The sequence below is a fragment of the Pteronotus mesoamericanus genome, unplaced genomic scaffold (assembly GCF_021234165.1).
Source record: "Pteronotus mesoamericanus isolate MK-2021 breed Mesoamerican mustached bat unplaced genomic scaffold, CSHL_Meso_final scaffold_167, whole genome shotgun sequence".
Lineage (NCBI taxonomy): Eukaryota > Metazoa > Chordata > Mammalia > Chiroptera > Mormoopidae > Pteronotus > Pteronotus mesoamericanus.
In genome coordinates this window covers 41,497,286-41,515,952 of record NW_026555308.1, presented here as the reverse complement: position 1 = coordinate 41,515,952, position 18,667 = coordinate 41,497,286, and the positions used below count along the sequence as shown (strand labels likewise).

Genomic DNA, 18,667 nt, shown 5'->3' with positions numbered 1-18,667 from the left:
ACTTGATATGATTTCAATATTCTTGAATTTGTTAAGGCTTTTTTAGTGTTCTGCCATGTGGTTTATCTTTGAAAATGGTCCACATGCATTTCAGAAGAATGTACATTTTGCTTCTTTGTGTTGAAATGTTCTGTAAAATTCAATTAATTCTATCTGATCTTGATTGTCTTTCAAAGCTACAATATCCTGATTTTTTTTATTTGGAAGATATTTACACTGTTGACACGAGGTGTTACAATCCCCTACAATGCTTGTATTGCTGTGTATCTCTTTCTTAAAGTCCTCCAAATTCTTTATATATTTAGGCACTCCTATATTGGGTTCATATATGTTTACAAGAGTTATATCCTCTTGTTAGCTCCAGCAAGTATTATAAGTATTATGTAGTGACCTTTTAGGTCTCCTTTTATGGCTTTTTTTTTGTAAGTCTTTGTCTGATATAAGTATTGCTACCTAAGTTTTTTTTCTCATGTCCATTTGCATGGAATATTTTTTTCTACCCCTTCACTTTAAGCCTGTGTGTATGTTTTGTTTTGAGGTGGGTCTCTTTTAGATAGCATATATGTAAGTCATGTTTTCTTATCCATTCAGCTACCCTGACTTTTGATTGGACATTTAATCCATTTCCATTTAAGGTTATTATTGATAGGTGTTTGTTCATTGCCATTTTTTCCCCTTTGTACCTGTTTTCTCTCTCCGTCTATTTCTTTTTGTTCTTAAAGCAGTCTCTTTGGTATCTCTTGCAATGCTAGTTTGGCGGAGCTGTACTCTTTCAGCCTTTGTCCGGAAAGCTCTTTATTTCTCCTTCCATTTTGAAGGAGAGCTTTGCTGGAGAGTGTAGTCTTGGTTGCAATTTCATGCTTTTCATTACTTGAAATATTTTGTGCCAGTCTCTTCTGGCTGTAGTATTTCTGTTGAAAAATCAACTGACAGCCTTATCAGGGCTCCCTTGTATGCTACGAGCTGTTTCTCCCTTGCTGCCTTTAAGATTCCCTCTTTGTCTTTAAATTTTGCCGTTTTAATTGTGATTTGTCTTGGAGTGGACCTCTTTGGGTTCATGTTTATTGCGACCCCCTGTGCTTCCTGAACATGCATAACTTTTTCCCTTGCCAAGTTAGGGAAGTTTACTGTCATTATTTGAAACAGATTTTCTATCTCTTGCCCATTTCCTTCTCCTGCTGCCCTTATGATGTGCATATTGTTATGTTTCATGTTGTTCCAAAGGTCCCTTAAACTATCTTCATTCTTTTGGAGTCTTTTTTCATTTTTTTTTGCTCTGACTGGGTGTTTTTTCTGTCTTGTCTTCAAAATCACTGATTTGTTTTTCTGCTTTACTGAGCCTGCTTTTTTATTCCTTCTATTGTATTCTTCATTCCAGATTTTGTATTCTTCATTTCAGACATTGTATTCTTCATTTCCACTTAGTTCTTATTCATAATTTCTATGTCCTTTTTCATGCTGATATAGTACCTTCTAAGTTCCTTGTAGTTTTCATTAAGTTTCTTGAGCATCCTTATAATCACTAGTTTGCACTCTGTGTCTCATAAATTGCTTGCTTCGATTTCATTTAGCTCTTTTCCTGAGGATTCCTCCTTCCCTTTCGATTGAGGGTTCTTTCTTTGTCTCCCCATTTTAGGTGACTCTTTTTGTTTGTTTCTACATATTAGATTGGTCTTTGTTGACTCCTTGTCTTCATGGAGTGGCTTTTGGTGGTAGGAGTCCTGTGGGACTCATTGATGCAGTCTCCTTGATCTCTTATGCTGTTGCACAGGTGCTGACAGATCAAACCAACACAACCCAGAAAATGAAACCCACACCAGCAAAAACAGCCCCCATGTAACAGCAGCTATATTAGTGAAAAATGAGCAGAGAATAATAAAGATGCAAAGTTTATAAGAATATTATATGAAAGGTAAAAAAGAATATGAGATGACTGAAGGGAAACAAAAATGAATTTGAGAGGGTAGAGGGGAGGAGAAATAATAAGAATAGGGAATAGAAACAAAGTGAAGAAAAGGAAAAAAAATCTGAAATGTAAATAATGAAGGAAAGTAAAAAAGCAAAATGGAGTAAGAAAAGGGAAGAGTAAAATACGAGGTTTGAAATAATTAAAAAAAAAGAAAAAATTGTGAAAAAATATGAAAAAATTGAGGAAAAAGAAAGGCCACAGCAATATCAAGGACAAGAGAGGAAAAATCATCAAAGGTAGAAAGAGAATAAGAATATTATAAGATAGTAAAAAAGCATATGAGGTAGCGAAAGGAAAGAAGACTGTATTTGAGAGGATAGAGGGAGGAGAAACAATAAGCGTAAGGAATAGAAACAAGTTAAAGAAAGAGAACATATAAAATTTAAACATTGTAAGAAAGGAAGAACGCAAACTGGAGTAGAATATGAGATTGATATAAAAAATATTGAGCAAATAGGACCAAAATTGAAAAATAATTAACTGCAAAATCAATATCAATGACAAATGAGCAGAGTGTAAAGATAATACAATTATTATAAGAAAGAGAAAAAGAATATGAGATGACTAAAGGAAAGAAAAATGTTGTTGAGAGGATGGAAAGAGGAGAAATAATAAAAGTAAGGAACAGAAATTAGGTAAAGAAAGATTTGCTTAATCTTTCTTTGAAAAGATTTTAAAATGAAAATGAGAACATAAGAAAGGGAAGGAAGAAGGCAAATGAAGAAAAGGGAAGAGTACAATATGAGGTTTGAAATAAAAAAGATAGTGAACTAACAGGAACAAAACTGAAGAAAAATGTTAAAAAGCTGTGCAAAAGAAAAACCATAGAAACAATGAAAAAGAATGAGGTGGAGTTCATCTCAGCAGAGTCCAGTGCTTGCTTGCAGGCCTCCTCTTCTGGATCTGACTCTGGCACTGTCAGACTCTTTACTCGTCTAGCTCTTAGCAGCCTGCTTGAGCCTATAAGCGATCCACAATCTGTGTCTGTCTCCTTCAGGCTTGCCTGTGTCTCGGATGATCTTCGCTGCTCTGCCCTCCTGGCTTTTCATTAGCACAAGGCCCAGGGTGGGTCATCCAACATCTGAAAGCACTGCATGTACCACCTTCACCCGCCTCTGTCTACAGTCCTGCCATTAGTCTTAGCCTTGCTGCTGGCCTGTCTGTTTCTGAGAGGCCTTCTGGTGTGATCAGGAGGATCTCCTCTTGGATGTGCTCTTCAGACTTCAGGGAAGATGGTGAGTGTGTTTCCCTGCCCCTGTGCCACAAGTATTGGTCTGTCCCAGTTATTTCCAGTCATGTATAGTTTCTGATGGGTTATCTGTCTGTTTCATGTGAGCAGCCAGTCTGTGTAAAAGGGGCAGCTCTTTCCTACCTTGCACTGATGGCAGCTCTGTATAAAGCTGAGGCTGGACATTGACCTCAGTTCCCCTTGTTGTGCCCATTTCTGCACTCTGCCCCTCTGGTTTCAGTGGAATAGGGCCTAAGGAACCAACATGTCTTGTCCTGGCTAAGAAAAGTTCAGAAAGGCCCCGCTTGGTGTCTCCTTTTCTTTCCCCTGAGGATATGTGCCTGCGGTGGGGGGTTCTGAGTCTGGCCAGACTGTTCCCCAGTAGGGGAGTGGGCACACCTTTCCCATCCCAGATGTTTTTGCTCTAGGGGTGGGGCTCCCTGGTTGTAAATAATCTCTGGGGATCAACTCTCAGCCCATTGCCTTTGTGGGAGATACAGTCTAGAATTCTGTTCTGCGCAGCCCCTAGCCTGCTGGCCGAGCTGGGTGGGGCCCAGAAGCCCTTGTGCAATCTCTCTGAACTCCCTGCCGAGCTGGATTCAATGGGAATGAACTGCTCTGTCAGCCTGGTCTCAATGCTTGAAGAGCAGCTGCGTGTGGGGTCTTTGCCCAGCCACGTTTCAGCACCTTTTTAAAAAGGCTGTATGTGGTAACCCATACCACAGTACTGAGTTGCTGTCTGGTTCTTTGTGTATACCCACTCCCCAAAAAGCAAAATGTTTCTCATGGTCACAGCTGGCCACAGCCTGCTGGTACTTCTGACAGACCCAGGTCTGACAGTCTGATCATTTTCAGAGATTGATTCCCTATTTGGAACTCTCCAGGTTGGTGCTACCATTATGGGTGTGCTGCTCGCTGTGTGTGTATAGTCTGGTTCTCCCTAACTCTGTATATCCTTCCCATCTCTTCTGGTTGGGGATACCTGTTCAGGACTAGGGCCCCTGCTCTGAGATGGGAGGGAGCTTTGAAGCTGTGATTTCTGTTTGGTCTCTCCCCGGCTGCAGGCGCCACACATGCACTTCAACGTGGATAGTACAAAGTGGCTTCTGTACTCCTTAGCTTCAGAACTTCACATCTGCTAAGATTCCATTGAGAGTTCAGGTTAATTGTTGAAGGGCAAGCAAGAATCTGAGTTGGGGGCAAGAGCAAGTGAACTCAGCTTCTGTCTACTTGACTGCTATCTTAGGGTGCTAGTGTTGATAATTTAATAAAAATTGAATTAATGTTGAAATTAACATTGAATTTATATTAGTGAGAATTAAGTTAATGTTGAAGAACAGCCACCTGGCCAGTTTCTCAATGGTCCAGATGTAGTCTTGTTTTCTTACCCGTTCAGCTACCTCATGTCTGTTGATTGGAGCATTTAAGCCATTTACATTTAAGGTGGTTATTGATAGATATGTATTTATTCAAACTCTATTTTAAAACTATTTACTTCTGTTTTTTTTCTTTTCTTCTGTCTCTTCCTCCTTTCTCCTCCTCCCCTTTCTTCTTCTTCCTTCTTTCTTCTTTCTTCTCGAAACAAACCCTTTAACATTTGTTGCAGCACTGATTTGGTGTTAACAAATCTCTACCTTTTTGTTGTCTGGGAAGCTCCTTATTTCTCCTTAAATTTTAAATGATAGCTTTTTCGGTAAAGTACCCTTGGTTCTAGGTCCTTGCTTTTCATCACCTTGAATATTTCACACCGATCCCATCTGGCCTGAAATGTTTCTGTTGAGAAATCTAACTGGGTACTCTAATCGGGGCTCCCTTGTATGTAACTACCTGCTTTTCTTTTTCAGCTTTTAGGATTCTCTCCTTGTCTTTAAGCTTCTCCATTTTAATTATGATGTGTCTTGGTGTAGGCCTCTTTGGGTCCATCTTGTTTGGGACTCTCTGTGCTTCCTAGACTTTGTCTTTTTCCTTCATCAAATTACAGAAGTTTTTGGATATTATTTTTTCAAATAGGTTCTTGATCCCTTGCTTACCCTCTTCTCCTTCTGGTATTCCCATGAGGTGGATGTTGTTACACTTCATGTTGTCCTAAATGTTTCTTAAACTCTCCTTTTTTTTCTTTTTAAATTCTTTTTCCTTTTCACTGCTCTGCTTGGGTGTTTTTTCCTACCTTGTCTTCCAAATCTCTCATTTGTTTCCTACATCATCTATAATTTATTCTTTCCAGTGAGTGTATTATTTATTTCAGATATTGCATTCTTTATTTCTGATTGATCTTTTTTTTAAAATGGTTTCTTATGTCTTTTTTCATGCTGTTCAGTATCTTTATAATCATTACTCTAAACTCTCTATCTGATAAACTGCTTCCATTTCATCTAGTTCTTCCGGAGAATTTTCTTTTTCTTTCTTTGGGGGTCTGTTTCTTCATCTTCCCATTTTGGCTGCTTCTTTATATTTGTCTCTATGTATTAGGTAGATCTGAAAGACTCTGCTGTAGTCCTATGTCTGATGCTGTCTGTGATGAACCCTGAGAAACCTGTGTGGAGCTATCAGCAAACCACAGCTGTGGCTTCTTCTGCAGGTCTTGGGGTGTGCAGAAAGAACAAGCCTGTGCCCCGAGTTTAGCTTTTACCAGCACTGGGCCTAGGGAGGGTTAGCTAAAGTCTCAGCTCTCCCAGAGATCTGCCTTTGCTGTTAGACTAAATCACTGAGATAGCCTCCAGATGTACTCAGCAGCCTGGCTTAAGCTCCACACTGTGGGGCGAGAGGTTTTCCTGCTGGTGTAGCTATTACCTCCCCTCAGGCTGATGCCACATGTAGGGCAGTGTTTTGCCCAAGAAGGATGGTGAGTGTAGTTTAGTGAATGACTCAACACAGATCCTGGCAGCTAATCCCTCAGTTCTCTCCCTGGAGCCACCAGCTCCAGACTCTCTTCATACATCTCTAGTCTACTCTGCCCTTGCTCTGCTGGAGTCCATGGTAAGTGTCTGTAAATGAAATTTTGTGCATTGGCTCTCTAACAAGGCTCTTTGCATCTCTAGCCATCTCTCTCTGGGTGACAGAAACACTGCTGTTTTACACAGCCAGATGTTTCTTGGGTTCCTTTCCCAGTTCTGGTGCTCTGTGCTGGGTTGCCCAGCTTGGGGTTTAGACCCCACACTTCTCAGGGGGAACCCCCTGGCTGCTGAAATACCCCTTTGGAACTTCAGCTGTTGCTCCTGGGAGCCCAGCCAGCCTTTTTGCATCTCCACACTCCCTATCAGTCTTGATGCAGTGAAGTGGTTTCTTCCATCTGTCTTTGGGTATAAGCCTTCTCTCCAGCTAGTGTTCAGTTGGTTATTTAAGATGATTTTTCTTTAATTTAGTTGTAATTCCAGTTTGGTCCTGGAAAGAGGTTAGCAGAGCTTCCAGTTATTCCTCTGCCATCTTGGGTCCCCTCCAAGGCCAATGGTTGTTTATTGATTTTCTGTCTGGATGATCTATCTACTGATGTAAATGGGGTGTTAAATAATACTATTATTATTGTATTGCTGTTGATTTCTCTATTTAGGTCTCTTAATATTTGCGGTATGTATTTAGGTGTTCCTATGTTGGGTGCATACAGAGTGAGTAAAAGTAGGTTTACAGTTGTGAGTATGTGATACAATTTATTATTTCATTATTTATTAATTATTGTACTATTTGTTTGTATAACTGTAAATCTACTTTTGCCCATCCACATATATTTACAATGTCATGTCTTGTATTGACCCCTTTGTCATTATAAAGTGTCCACCATTGTCTTTTGTTATAGTCTTTGTTTTACAGTCTGATATAAGTATAGCTATTCAAGTTTTTCTTTTGGTTTCAATTTGCATAAGACATCTTTTCCCATCTCTTCACTTAAGGTCTGTGTGTTTCCTTGTATTTGAAGTGAATCTCTTGTAGAGAGCATATAGATGAGTCTTGTTTTTTATTCATTGAGCCACTGTGTGTTTTTTGGGAATATTGCATGATACCACTACACAAGCAGTGCTGTTTACTCTGTTTTTTGATTGGAGTATTTAGTTCATTTACATTAAAGTTATTTTTGATGGGTATGTATTGCCATTTTGTTAATTGTTTTCCTACTTTTTTGTTGTTTTTCTCTGCTTTCTTCTTTTTCCTTTTTGTTTGATGACTTCTATAGTGTTATGTTTGGTTTCCAATTTCATTATCTTTTGTTTGCTGTATATTTTGTTTCTATTTCCATTATCTTTTGTTTATCTGCTATAGGTTTTTGCTTTGTGTAGTTACCCTGAGGTTCATATGTATCAGCCTATATATATCCCAGTCTATTTTAAGTTGGTAGCAAATTAAGTATGAATATATTCTAGAACTATATCTTTACCCTGCCATCTCATATTTTATGTTATATTGTTTTTTAGATTTTATTTATTTATTTTTAGAAAGGGGAAGAGAGGGAGAAAGAGAGGGAGAGAAACATCAATGTACGGTTGCATTTTGTGCTGGGGATCTGGCCTGGAACCCAGGCATGTGCCCTACATAGGGAATTGATCTGGCCACCCTTTGGGTCACAGGCCAGCACTTAGTCCACTGAGCCACACCAGCCAGGGCTCATATTTTATGTTACTGATGTCACATGATATACCTTTTTGTGTCCCTTTAGGGATTGTTGTAGTTATTATTTTTACTACTTTTGTCTTTTATCGTTCATATTCACTTTGTAATTGATTGGTTTGCTATCTTTAGTATATATTTACTTTTACCAGTTAGAGTTTTACTTTCTTATTTTTTTTGTTACTAATTAGTACCCTTGTTTCCAGCATAGAGAAGTCCCTTTACCATATATTGTAAGGCTTAGTTAATGGTAGTGAACACCCTTAATTTTTGCTTTCCTGGAAAATTCTATCTCTCCTTTGATGATGATTGATAACTTTGTCATGTGGTTTGTTCTTTGTTTGAAGTTTTTACTTTCAGCACTTTGAATATATCATCTCATTTCCTTCTGGCTTACAAAGTTTTTGCTGAAAAATACGCTGATAGTATTCTAACTTTATGCAATGACTGTGGTTTTTACATTTGGTTTCATTATGTAAAGGTAAGAAAACTAGAAAATTTATATTGTATTTGGTACACTGGCACTAGTTAGCTATTGAAATTTATTTAAAACAACAGACGTCTGCAGAAGTTCCCCACCCCCACCTACCATTATGCACCTCTACCTTCTAACCAGTTGGTTGGTTGTACTTAGGAATATGTATCTAGTTGTTGTAGCAGTCTAAATATTCATCTTTGAAAAATGCATAGTTTCAAATGGGAGGTAGATTAAAATGCAAATGATAAGCAAGTTAGTAGAGACAACCAGAGCTGGGCACAATTAGGAAAGATTTAAAGTACTTGCTCTCTCCATTACTCTCAGTGAGTGCTTTTTTTTTCCTTTACTTGCTTGCTCTGTTTCACAGATTTGGTTGTTTTGGTGTTTTTTTTTTTTAAAGAATTATGTGACATTTAGGAATAAGTGGAGTTTCTTTTTTTTTTGGAAGGATTAGAACATAACTTTTAAGCAGTATTTTCAAAGGGAAGAGAGGCATATTATGGTTGAGAGGAAAGAAAAGGCCAATGAAGAAGGGACTACTCTTGATGTCTATGAAGCCTTTCCTTCCTTTTGTTCCAGCTAGGCTTGGATTATACTTCTGTGCTTGTTCTACTCTTTGCAAAGGGATTCTTTGTAGTAATTATTATTATGTGTTAGAACTGCTTCTCCTCTAATAAGCTCCCTGACGCTGTGACCAGTACTTTTTTATCTGTGTGCACTCAGGACATCACTCAGTGTCAGGCATGTTATAGACATTTAATAAGTACTTATTGGATGAATCAGTAAATGAATGAATGAAAGGCTCTTTTTAAGACAGAGAAAAAGGACAAATGTTCCTTTGTTGGACAACCACAGTAATGGCTGGACCTGTGGTTAGACTGAAGTTTGTTGAGGTGCTCAATTTGAGCTAGAATTGGTTCAAGAGCCTGGGATGGAGAACAGGGATGAAATTGTTCAGCAGAAACCAGAAGCATTCTATGAGTGGAAATACAATTGGGAGATTTTTCACAGAAGTAACTATCATAAATGCCTTAGTCATTTTCTAAATAAATATAAATCAAAGAAATTTGAAGGAGAAATAATTTTTACACATTGTATCTGTGAAATTTGATTTTTGTTTTCTTAATCTTTGGTCTTAAAAAAGAATTCTTTGGGGAGTCTTTATATCCTTTTTACACCCTAAAATGAATACATGCTTATGATAAAAATGCAAACTAGAGGTACTTAAAGGAGAAAGTGACATTCTTCCCAGTATTCCAAGTCTCCCTCTTTAGAGGTAATGAGAAAAGTTTGGTGTGTACCACTTTGTATTTTTAAAATATATGTATTCAAGAACATGCATGTTTATATTTATATAATTTTCAAAGTACATGTTCCAAAGTTTGCTTTTCCTACTTATCCACTAATTTCTACTAATGCTCCTGTAATTCCAAAATTTGTTGGACATATAAGAGGACAGAACAAGCAGAGAGTAAAAGTCAGAAACCAGTGTAATAGAATGTATGGGGATGTCAATCAATTGTCATTGGCACCAACACAATGCCAACAGGAATTCCCAGATTGGTGTGTGGTGAAGAAGGAGACTTTATTTATTGCCAACAGCTCAACACTAATACAGTATGGCTGTGAAAACCGCTCCATCGGGCTACGGTGCAGCTGTGAAAACAGCACGGCCTTGAGGCTGCCCCGGGGCCAGACCTGTCTGCAGCCTGGGTAGCTCCGCTCCCTAAAGGTCTGCTCTGCTCGAGGCCATTCCGGGCTGCTCCCGTGAGATGTCTTCAGCTCCAGCCCAAGAAATGCAATCTTCATTCTTTTGTGGAAAGTGCACTGTGTGAGCCAGAGGGGAGCTGGCTTCTAAAGACAGAAGTCCCTGCCCCTGGTCCCTGATTGGTCGGAATAGAGCTGCTCTGATTGTCAGAGCTGCTCAGCTCCAGTTGGGCGGGGAAAGCCTCAGTTCTACTGGTTGAAATATGACTTCAGGGTGACCTTTGTAAGGGCTGTGTCAGGTGGCAGAAACAAGATCCAGGCAAGCGTTTTAGCAGCATAGAGCCAAGCAGCTCAGTGTGGAGGCAGGCAGAGTAGCACAGAGGCTTGTCTGCAGAGTGCAGTTGGCGTGAAAGGCCCCTGGGTGGGAATGGCCGCTAGGCGCTGCTTTTCATTTATTTATTTATTTTTTATTTGGGTCCTGTTAGCCACCAGGAGCCTTCTTAGTCCTCAGCGTTCAGAGGGAGGATAAGATTTAAAAAGCTCAGGATAAATTCCTGCTGGTTGTTGTTGGTATACTTGCTGTTAATTTAGAAGGACTTCCTTTTGACTTGTTTAATCTATATGAAATTATAAAAGTAATCATTTTTCATATAATGCCTTTTAGAACAAACACATAGGGATAATTAGAGTAGAACTTTAAGGTTTATTGAGTACACCTATATGCCTAATATGGGAGAAACATGAGGAAATAATCATGAATAGGACACTGTCATTACTGAGCGCTATGATAAATTGCACTGGTAGACAGAGAAGGCTGCTTAGGGGAGGTGCTATGAGTACAATCTTGGAATACTAATTAGTTAGCTAAGTATTCAAAAAATGGCCTGGGGTGCTGCCTGGTGACATTCGGTTGGTTGGAGTATCTTCCTGTGCACCAAAAGGTTGCAGGGCACATGACTAAGATGCAGATTTGTCCTGGTCAGGGCATGTCCGGAGGCAACCCATTGATGTTTCTTTCTCTCTCTCTGTCTCTCTGTCTCTCTCTCTCCCCCCTTCCTCTAAAATTAATAAATGTATCTTCCGGTAAGGGCTAAAAAGAAAAATATGTTTTAAAAACTTGGCCGAGGGAGTCAAGAAGGATTGAGGTAAAATTGGAGGTTGTTAGTACAAATGTAGAAAGACAGAAAGTCAGGGGAAGTCAGTTGAATCAATATGAGTAAGGACAGAAGTAGGGGGGCTATATGCCCCAATTTGTCTGGTAAAGTATAAGCTTCCACTTGTTTCCCTGGCATAATGAAGAATCTCTTTCACTCTTAAAAGTATCCTAGTTCCAGATGATAAGTGGCATGTTCACCTTAGAAGAGAGAGGATATAGGAGGATCTGGTAGATTTTAGGGAATATGGTTTGATCAGTGGACAGCTGGAGATACCTTTGATGTCAGAGAGTAGGTATAGAAGAAGTTAAGACCCCAGAGAGATGGAACGTAGTAGGTTGTGACCTAAAACTAGAATATTAAGATTTACCACTGCAGAGGTAGAACAGTTTTAGGTTCAGGCTGCGGGCAGTAGCAGGGGTAGCTGAAATGGAGTTGGATCACATGGGTCACATGGAGAAGAGAAAGATTAGAGGTTAAAATCTCTGTGGAAGAACATAAGAGTTGGGTTAGAGAATAACATTTTGGGACAAGTGGAGATTGAGAAGATTTGGAGACAAATAACAACTAAGTGGGAGAGGACTTGGTAAAGCTGCATGATGTAAATTTCAACAGAGAAGAAATTTTTTCAATAAGTTTGGAAGGCCAGTGATTTGGAAATAGCACCAAGGAATCATGGTAATGTTACCCATCCCACCCCCACCTCCCCCAGCCTCATGGATGTAGGTGGTAGCACGTAGGGAAGGTTAGTCTCCACATGAGAGCACTGTTTTTTGGGGAAGCCAGGTTTCAGATGGGGTAAGGAGTTGGAAACAGTTTGGGAAGAAAATGCATTTGTTAGGACATGATTTTAGAGAAAAGATGGGTGAGAGTGGGAGAGGGGGTCGGCCCTTGCCTTTTGGGCAAGGAGGGATTACACAAAAAATCTAGGAATGGAACTTACTTTCCTCCATGTTCTAAATCTGGGGTTGTCAGATCTGGGGGCCCTGAGAGGCTGTCTTGACTGCAGTGTGGAGGGACTGGCTTTGGCTTCGTTCATTTAACTTAACACTGATTGGACCTTGATGGTTGTCATTCTGCTAGGGTATGCTTTTAATGAACCTATTTGAAAGTGCACATACTGAGTTTGTAATTATTTTGACTTCTTCCCACACTGTTATTCTCTTTGAAGGAAAAAAAAAATTGACCTTAATTTGATCGTATAGAAAGAGCAAAAGACTAAGTTATCTAGGTTACAGTTATATTTAGGGTATACAAGGTTGTATGCATTGTGGTCATATTTAATTTTTAAACACTTTGTTCCCATTTTTCTTCAAATTAGCAATGTTTCACAAATATGTTCCCTGTTTTCTACCTGTATATTCTTGCTAATATTAAACTTCTACTTAGAAATATTGCTCCATTGCTTGCTCTTCCATGGTCTCTCTTGTGTGGGTGCTGTCTTGCTCATGCTTTATTAGTAATGACTACTTTTTAAAAAGTCTCTCTAAAATCTGACACATTAAATAATTGACCTTGTCTAACCTGCAAAGTAGGTATCACTCTCCCCATTTTGAAGATAAGAAAACTGAGCTTTCAGGAGGTTAATTAAAATGTGCTGTTACATAGCTATTAAATAGTAGAATTAGGATTTCAATCCAGGACTGTTTCAAAGCCCCCTCCTGCGTATGCTCTTGCCAAAAGACACACATGTACGTGTGCTTTTTCTGTAAGGCTTGTGGAGATGTTCTCCTTTTAATTAACATTTTCCCCTGCTTTAGTGAGATATAATTGGCATATAATATTGTGTGAATTTAAGGTGTACAATGTGATCATTTGATACACACATACATAGCAAAGTGAAGGTCTCTTCTTAATAAAGGCTTTTTGAGTCCTCTACTTAGCGGTTGTCTTTTTGAGTCCTCTACTCAGTGGTTGTCTTTCCTTTCTCTGTAACGCTATGCACCTTATGCTTTTATTCCTGTGAACCCCTCTTGGTGGATGTTAGAAATGTTAGGCACACTTCCTGTTTTCCCACTGAATCTATAGCCAATTTGTATGTGTGCGCCTGTTGAGTTATATGACATTAGTTTCCAGGCTTGTCAGCCCTCATAGGTTGTGAGCTTGCTGAGACTAGGGGCTGTAATCTTATGTGCCTTGGTATTATTGGCACTGAGAAATGTGCCTAGCAAATAGATGCTCAGTACATGTTGCTGAATGAATTTTGAATGAATTGTATCATTGTTACCTGTGAACTTGTCTATTTATTTTTCATACACTGTAAATTATTTGAAGGCAGTAATCAAGATTTTATTTATCTATCTCTTAACATTATCTTTCCCATGGTTGCTCAATGAATATCTGTTGATTTATATTAATACTTTAAAATAAAGGAAAAAAATTTCTGTTAACAATTCTGCTGTCCTTAAATAGTTTTAAATGTCAGTACTTTCAAATACAATTTTAAAATGAAAAAACATTAATTTAAAAGCAAGCATGCTATTCATTTGTTTATGGACTTGCATAGTTTATATTCAGTGTTCTCTCACAGTGGGACATTATCATCCATAATGTTGTTCCAACAGACTGCCCAATCTAGTGCTGTTTTAGTTGCATTTAATTTCTTTTTTGAATTAAGCTAGAAACCACCTTTTCAAATAAAGAAAGCGTGGGAGAAGTTTTAAATACTGTATCTGCAAGGTGGCCAGTGTCAGCATATATTAGCTGGTAGTGAATGATGTCTTCAGAGTTCAACTTTGGTCACTCTTCATTCCTGCATGTTTGCTTCTGAAACAGCACTTTGCTTTGTATTCATATGTGGTCAGATTTTTGGTTTGTAACTGTGGTTATTACTTGCATACTGGGTGGCTTTTTGTGACTTTGTTTCTGTCTTGATGCAGGCAGCTTGATATTTTGTTCAAAAAGAGTCACCTTCTGACTTCTGCCAGTATTAAAGCTATAAAAGGTAAGAAATACCATTAGATAATTATTTTTGTACTTTGTCTAATGATTTTGTAGTCTTTATCAGTGAACAAACATATTCTGATAAAGTAACTTGATCCACAAAGTGATTTTGATACGTTTTAGTAATCAAAGATTATAAATTCAGACTCTTAAAAACAAGAAATAAGACAGTTAAGAAAATAAATTCAAACTCTATTGAATTCCTTGCTTCTCATGAGAATATCTAGTGGGAGAAGAATGAAAGATTTCCTGTTCCTATTACATAGTTTTTATTCACTTGCTGATTTTTCTAAATTAGCATACCTATAGTAGTATCTTTGTCAATATTAAAATAAAGGAAATAATTGAAGAAATATAATCTGTTTCATAAGACATTATCTGTGTTAAACTAAATCAGACTTACTTGAAAAAGTGTTGAGTGCATATGAAAATTTGTTTATGATATATAAAAGTAATATTTCCATCTATGTAATTGGAGAATATAAAAGTTGCTGGTTGCTGAGCCAAAAGTTGAAAAACAGGAGGTATTTAAAACAAATAATGCATATATCCTTATACTTACAAAAAATACCATGGGAATTGTATTATCCTGCCAAGGAAACAAGTTTTGTGTTTTACATTTTGCTACTTATTAACTTCCATTTTTGTTTTAGAAGAATATATTTGTAGATCTATTTTATATAAAATGAACTTCTAATTTTTGAGAATATAGCAATTTTTATGGTTCTTTTAAAGTTTTCAATAATTATTTTTGGTGGATTGGAAACTCCACGTATCTTATTTGATCTGAAATAAGGTAAATTTAAATAAATCTAAATAGTCAATATTTTATTAGGATTTTTACTACTTTCACTCTTTTAATGATTATTTAAAAATAGACATCTTTACTAATAACATATGTATACTTTGTACAATACTCTGTTTCTGCCTGATTTGTACTTACTATATATACACTAAATTATAGGAATTTTTCACTTAAAATCTCATTTACAAATTCGTAAGAAATGAGTTTGCTCTCGCAATTTTCTATAATCAATTGAATGCCTGCTGTATTGTGGGCAGTAAGTGAAGTCCCAGTGACAGAAAGGTGAAACCTCCATGATCTGATTTTCATTGGCTCACAGTGTAATGGGAGAACTGTATCTGAAGAAACAGTTTCGTTGTGTTATGAGAAGTGTTGTAGTAATTACCAACATATACTTGATCCCAGAGATTGGAGAAAAAGGAACACCTAAGTAGGCCTGGGGTGGTTGTGTTTCAGGTTGTGGAGATGGTCAGAGAAGGCTTCACAGAGAACACAACTTTAAAGTTTAGTAGTTGAGAATTCTCCAGGCAGACAAGGGAGGAAAAACATTTGGGTTGAAGGAACAACATCTGCAAAGGTGCAGAGGTGTGATCAAGAGGCATTTAAAGGGTCTTAAGTACTAAGTTGTGGTATGGTTGCTGAGGGTGGAAGGCTCTCTGGGGCCAGCTTTGATTAACCTGTATGTTAGAGTTGTAAAGTCGACACCTAGTATTAAAAGTAATAAAATTAATACCTGGTGTTGCTAAGTGTCCTAAAGATTGAGGAGTGCAAAGCAGGGACCATGAGGGCATGAGAGAATGCATGCACAATGCTATGTAGCTTCACTCAGTTAATTCATTGAACAGATTTTTTGTCTGCTGTAGGTAAGGTACTGTTTTAAGCACTGGAGATATGGTGGAGAACAGAACAAAGTAATTCCCTGTCGAGTTGGAACTTACTTTATGAATCAGTCTGATATAATCCACCTTCCCACCTACCCCCCTGCCCTGACCTTGGTCTCCTGCCTTTTGTTTCTCTTGTAATTTTTGGTCTACATCATGACTGACAGTATAATTCCGTTGCAGTTTCTTTTCATCTTCCTCATGGTTAACATAGGTAGCTCTGTCCTATTACTTTTAGAAGAGTATCGCTGATTTTGTGACACCCTCTCTGCATTATTATTATTTTTCTGAGCTGTAGTTTGAGGTCTGGGCATTACTTTTTTTTTTAAGTAGAAATTTCTATTGATTTAATTGTAGATTAACTTCTATACATTGTCCAGTTTCCCCCAATGGGAATGATTTGCAAAACTATAGTATAGTATGACAACCAGTGCACTAACATTGACACAAATGCACTAATCTTATTCATATTTCTTTACTTTTTATTGTATTCATTTATTGTGTGTATACTAAGTCCTATAAAATTTTATTAGATGTATAGGTTAATGCATCCACTGCTACCATCAAGGTACTGAACACTTTGAACACTTCGGTAATCCTTGTTTTCCCCTTTTATAACCACACTCAGGCCCTAAACCATGGCAATCTGTAATCTATCCGTTTTTCAAAATTTTGTCATTTCAAGAATATTATGTAAGTGGAGGCATGTGGTATATAACTTTCTGTAATTGGCTTTTCTCATTCAGTAGGATTCCTGGAGGTTGACCCAAGTTGTTGTGTGTACTTCTAGTTTTTTCCTTTTTAGTGTAGATAGTATTCCGTGGTATCTGTTCATCAGTCCAAGGATTTAAGGGCTAAATCCAGTTTTTGGCTATTACAAATAAAGTTGCTATGAACATTTGTGTGCACATTTTTGTGTGAGCATATGTTTTCATTTCTCTACCATGAATATCCAAGAGTGCAATTGCTGTGTCACATGGTAGTTGAATGTTTAGTTTTATAAGAAACCAGAGTGGCCATACTGTTGTGTCTTCTGACCAGCAAAAATGAGTGATCCAATATTTTCACATTCTCAAAAGCATGTGGTTGGCATTATATTTTATTTTAACCATTTTAATAGGTCAAAATAGGTGTGTAGTGATACCTCATTGTAGTTTTAATTGCACTTCTCTTATGGCTAATGATGTTGAACATTTTTTCATGTGCTTATTTGCCATTTTTATACTGTTTTCTGTGATATACCTATTCATATATTTTGGTCATTTTCTAGTTAGATTGTTGTTGTTTATAACTATTGAATTTTGAGAGATCTTTTGTATTCTAGATATTAATCTTTGTCAGATATGTGTTTTGCAAGTATTTTCTCCCAGTCTTTAGCTTGTCTTTTTATTCTCTCCACTTGGGCTTTCACAGGGAAAAAGTTTTTACTTTTGGTGAGGCCCAATTTATCAATTTTTTTTATGGATTGTTTTTGTATCAAGTCTAAGAACTCTGTCTAGCTTTTTGATCCTGAAGATTGCCTCCAATTTTTTTCCTAGAAATTTTCCAGTTTCAAGTTTGTGTTTAAGTCCAGAATTGATTTTTGTGTAGATCAATGTTCTCTTTGGGGCCAGATAGGGAGCAAAGATACCCAATTGTTCTAGTACCACTTGTTGAAATGACTATTTTACCTCCATTGAATTGGTTTTGGACCTTTATCAAAAAGCACTTGAGCATGTTTGTGTGGGTCCATTGATCTATTGTCTGTCCTCTACCAATACCAGACTGTCTTTATTTCTGTTTCTATATAGTATCGTATTTACCAAGATGGATACATTTCTTTGAATACTCTTTCAGCCCAACTCTCTCTTCTTCTGGAACTCAGGTGATACAAATGTTGGATCTTTTGTTACTGTTCCACAGATCTGCAAGGCTTTGTTGTTGTTGTTGTTTCCTCCCCTCCCCCTCCCTCCCCCTCCTCCTCCCACTTCCCCCTTCTTTTCTTCTCAGTCGGTTTGTTCTCTTGTTTTGGATTGGTTGAATTGTTTTGCTCTGTCCATATATTCACTTATTGTATCCTCTGTCATCTCCAGACTACTATCGAACCTTTCTAGTGAGTTTTTAATTCCTATTATTGAATTTTTTAGTTCTATAATTTCCATTTTGTTATTTATATAGCTCCCATGTCTTTGCTTAGATTTTCTATTTTTACATTGGTTTTAAGAGAATTTGTAATTGATTAATACAGTATTTTTTATTTTTATTTTTTAAATTTTATTTATTTATTCTTAGATAGAAGGGAAGGGAGGGAGAAAGAGAGGGAAAGAAACATTGAAGTGTGAGAGATACATTGATTGGTTGCCTCTCACACGCCCCCAGCTGGGGACCTGGCCCACATCCCAGGCATGTGCCCTAACTGGGAATCAAACCTGCGACCTTTCAGTTCACAGGTCGGCACTCAATCCACTGAGCCATACCAGCCAGGGTGATTAATAAAGTATTTTTTATGATGGTTGATTTAAATCCTTTTCAGGTGATTCCAACATGTGTTTCATCTTGGTTTTGACATTAGTTGATTGCCTCTTCTTCAAGTTTTGATTTTTTTTCTGTATCTTGATATAACAAGTGATTTTCAATTGAATACTAGATATTTTATTTATTATGTTAGGAGGCTCTGGGGCCTATTTCCATTTTTAATTTTAATAGGCAGTCTGTTTAGGTTTAGTTTGCAGGTCTTGGCCTTTTGTGGGTTATGCTTCTAAGGACAGTTTAATTTTCAGACCCTTTTTGTTGTTATTTTGGTTTGCTTTATTTATCTGGTACCATTAGAGCTTCCACTGGTTTCTGCTGATGCTACTTGAGTGGATAGAAGATGTTTTTCTTAGGCTGAGCTACTGGATGTCTATTAGTAGGGGAGGGAAGAGACA

The 18,667-nt window shown here is 37.6% G+C and overlaps 1 protein-coding gene across 1 annotated transcript in view; it reads left to right on the top strand.

The window, feature by feature from the left end:
* Positions 1-18,667, top strand: part of FER (FER tyrosine kinase) — a 399,396-nt gene that overhangs the window by 19,453 nt on the left and 361,276 nt on the right. Inside the window, exon 3 of the mRNA XM_054589991.1 lies at positions 14,012-14,076. The gene's annotated coding sequence lies outside the window, so the exon portion shown is untranslated. The remainder of the gene's footprint in view (positions 1-14,011; positions 14,077-18,667) is intronic.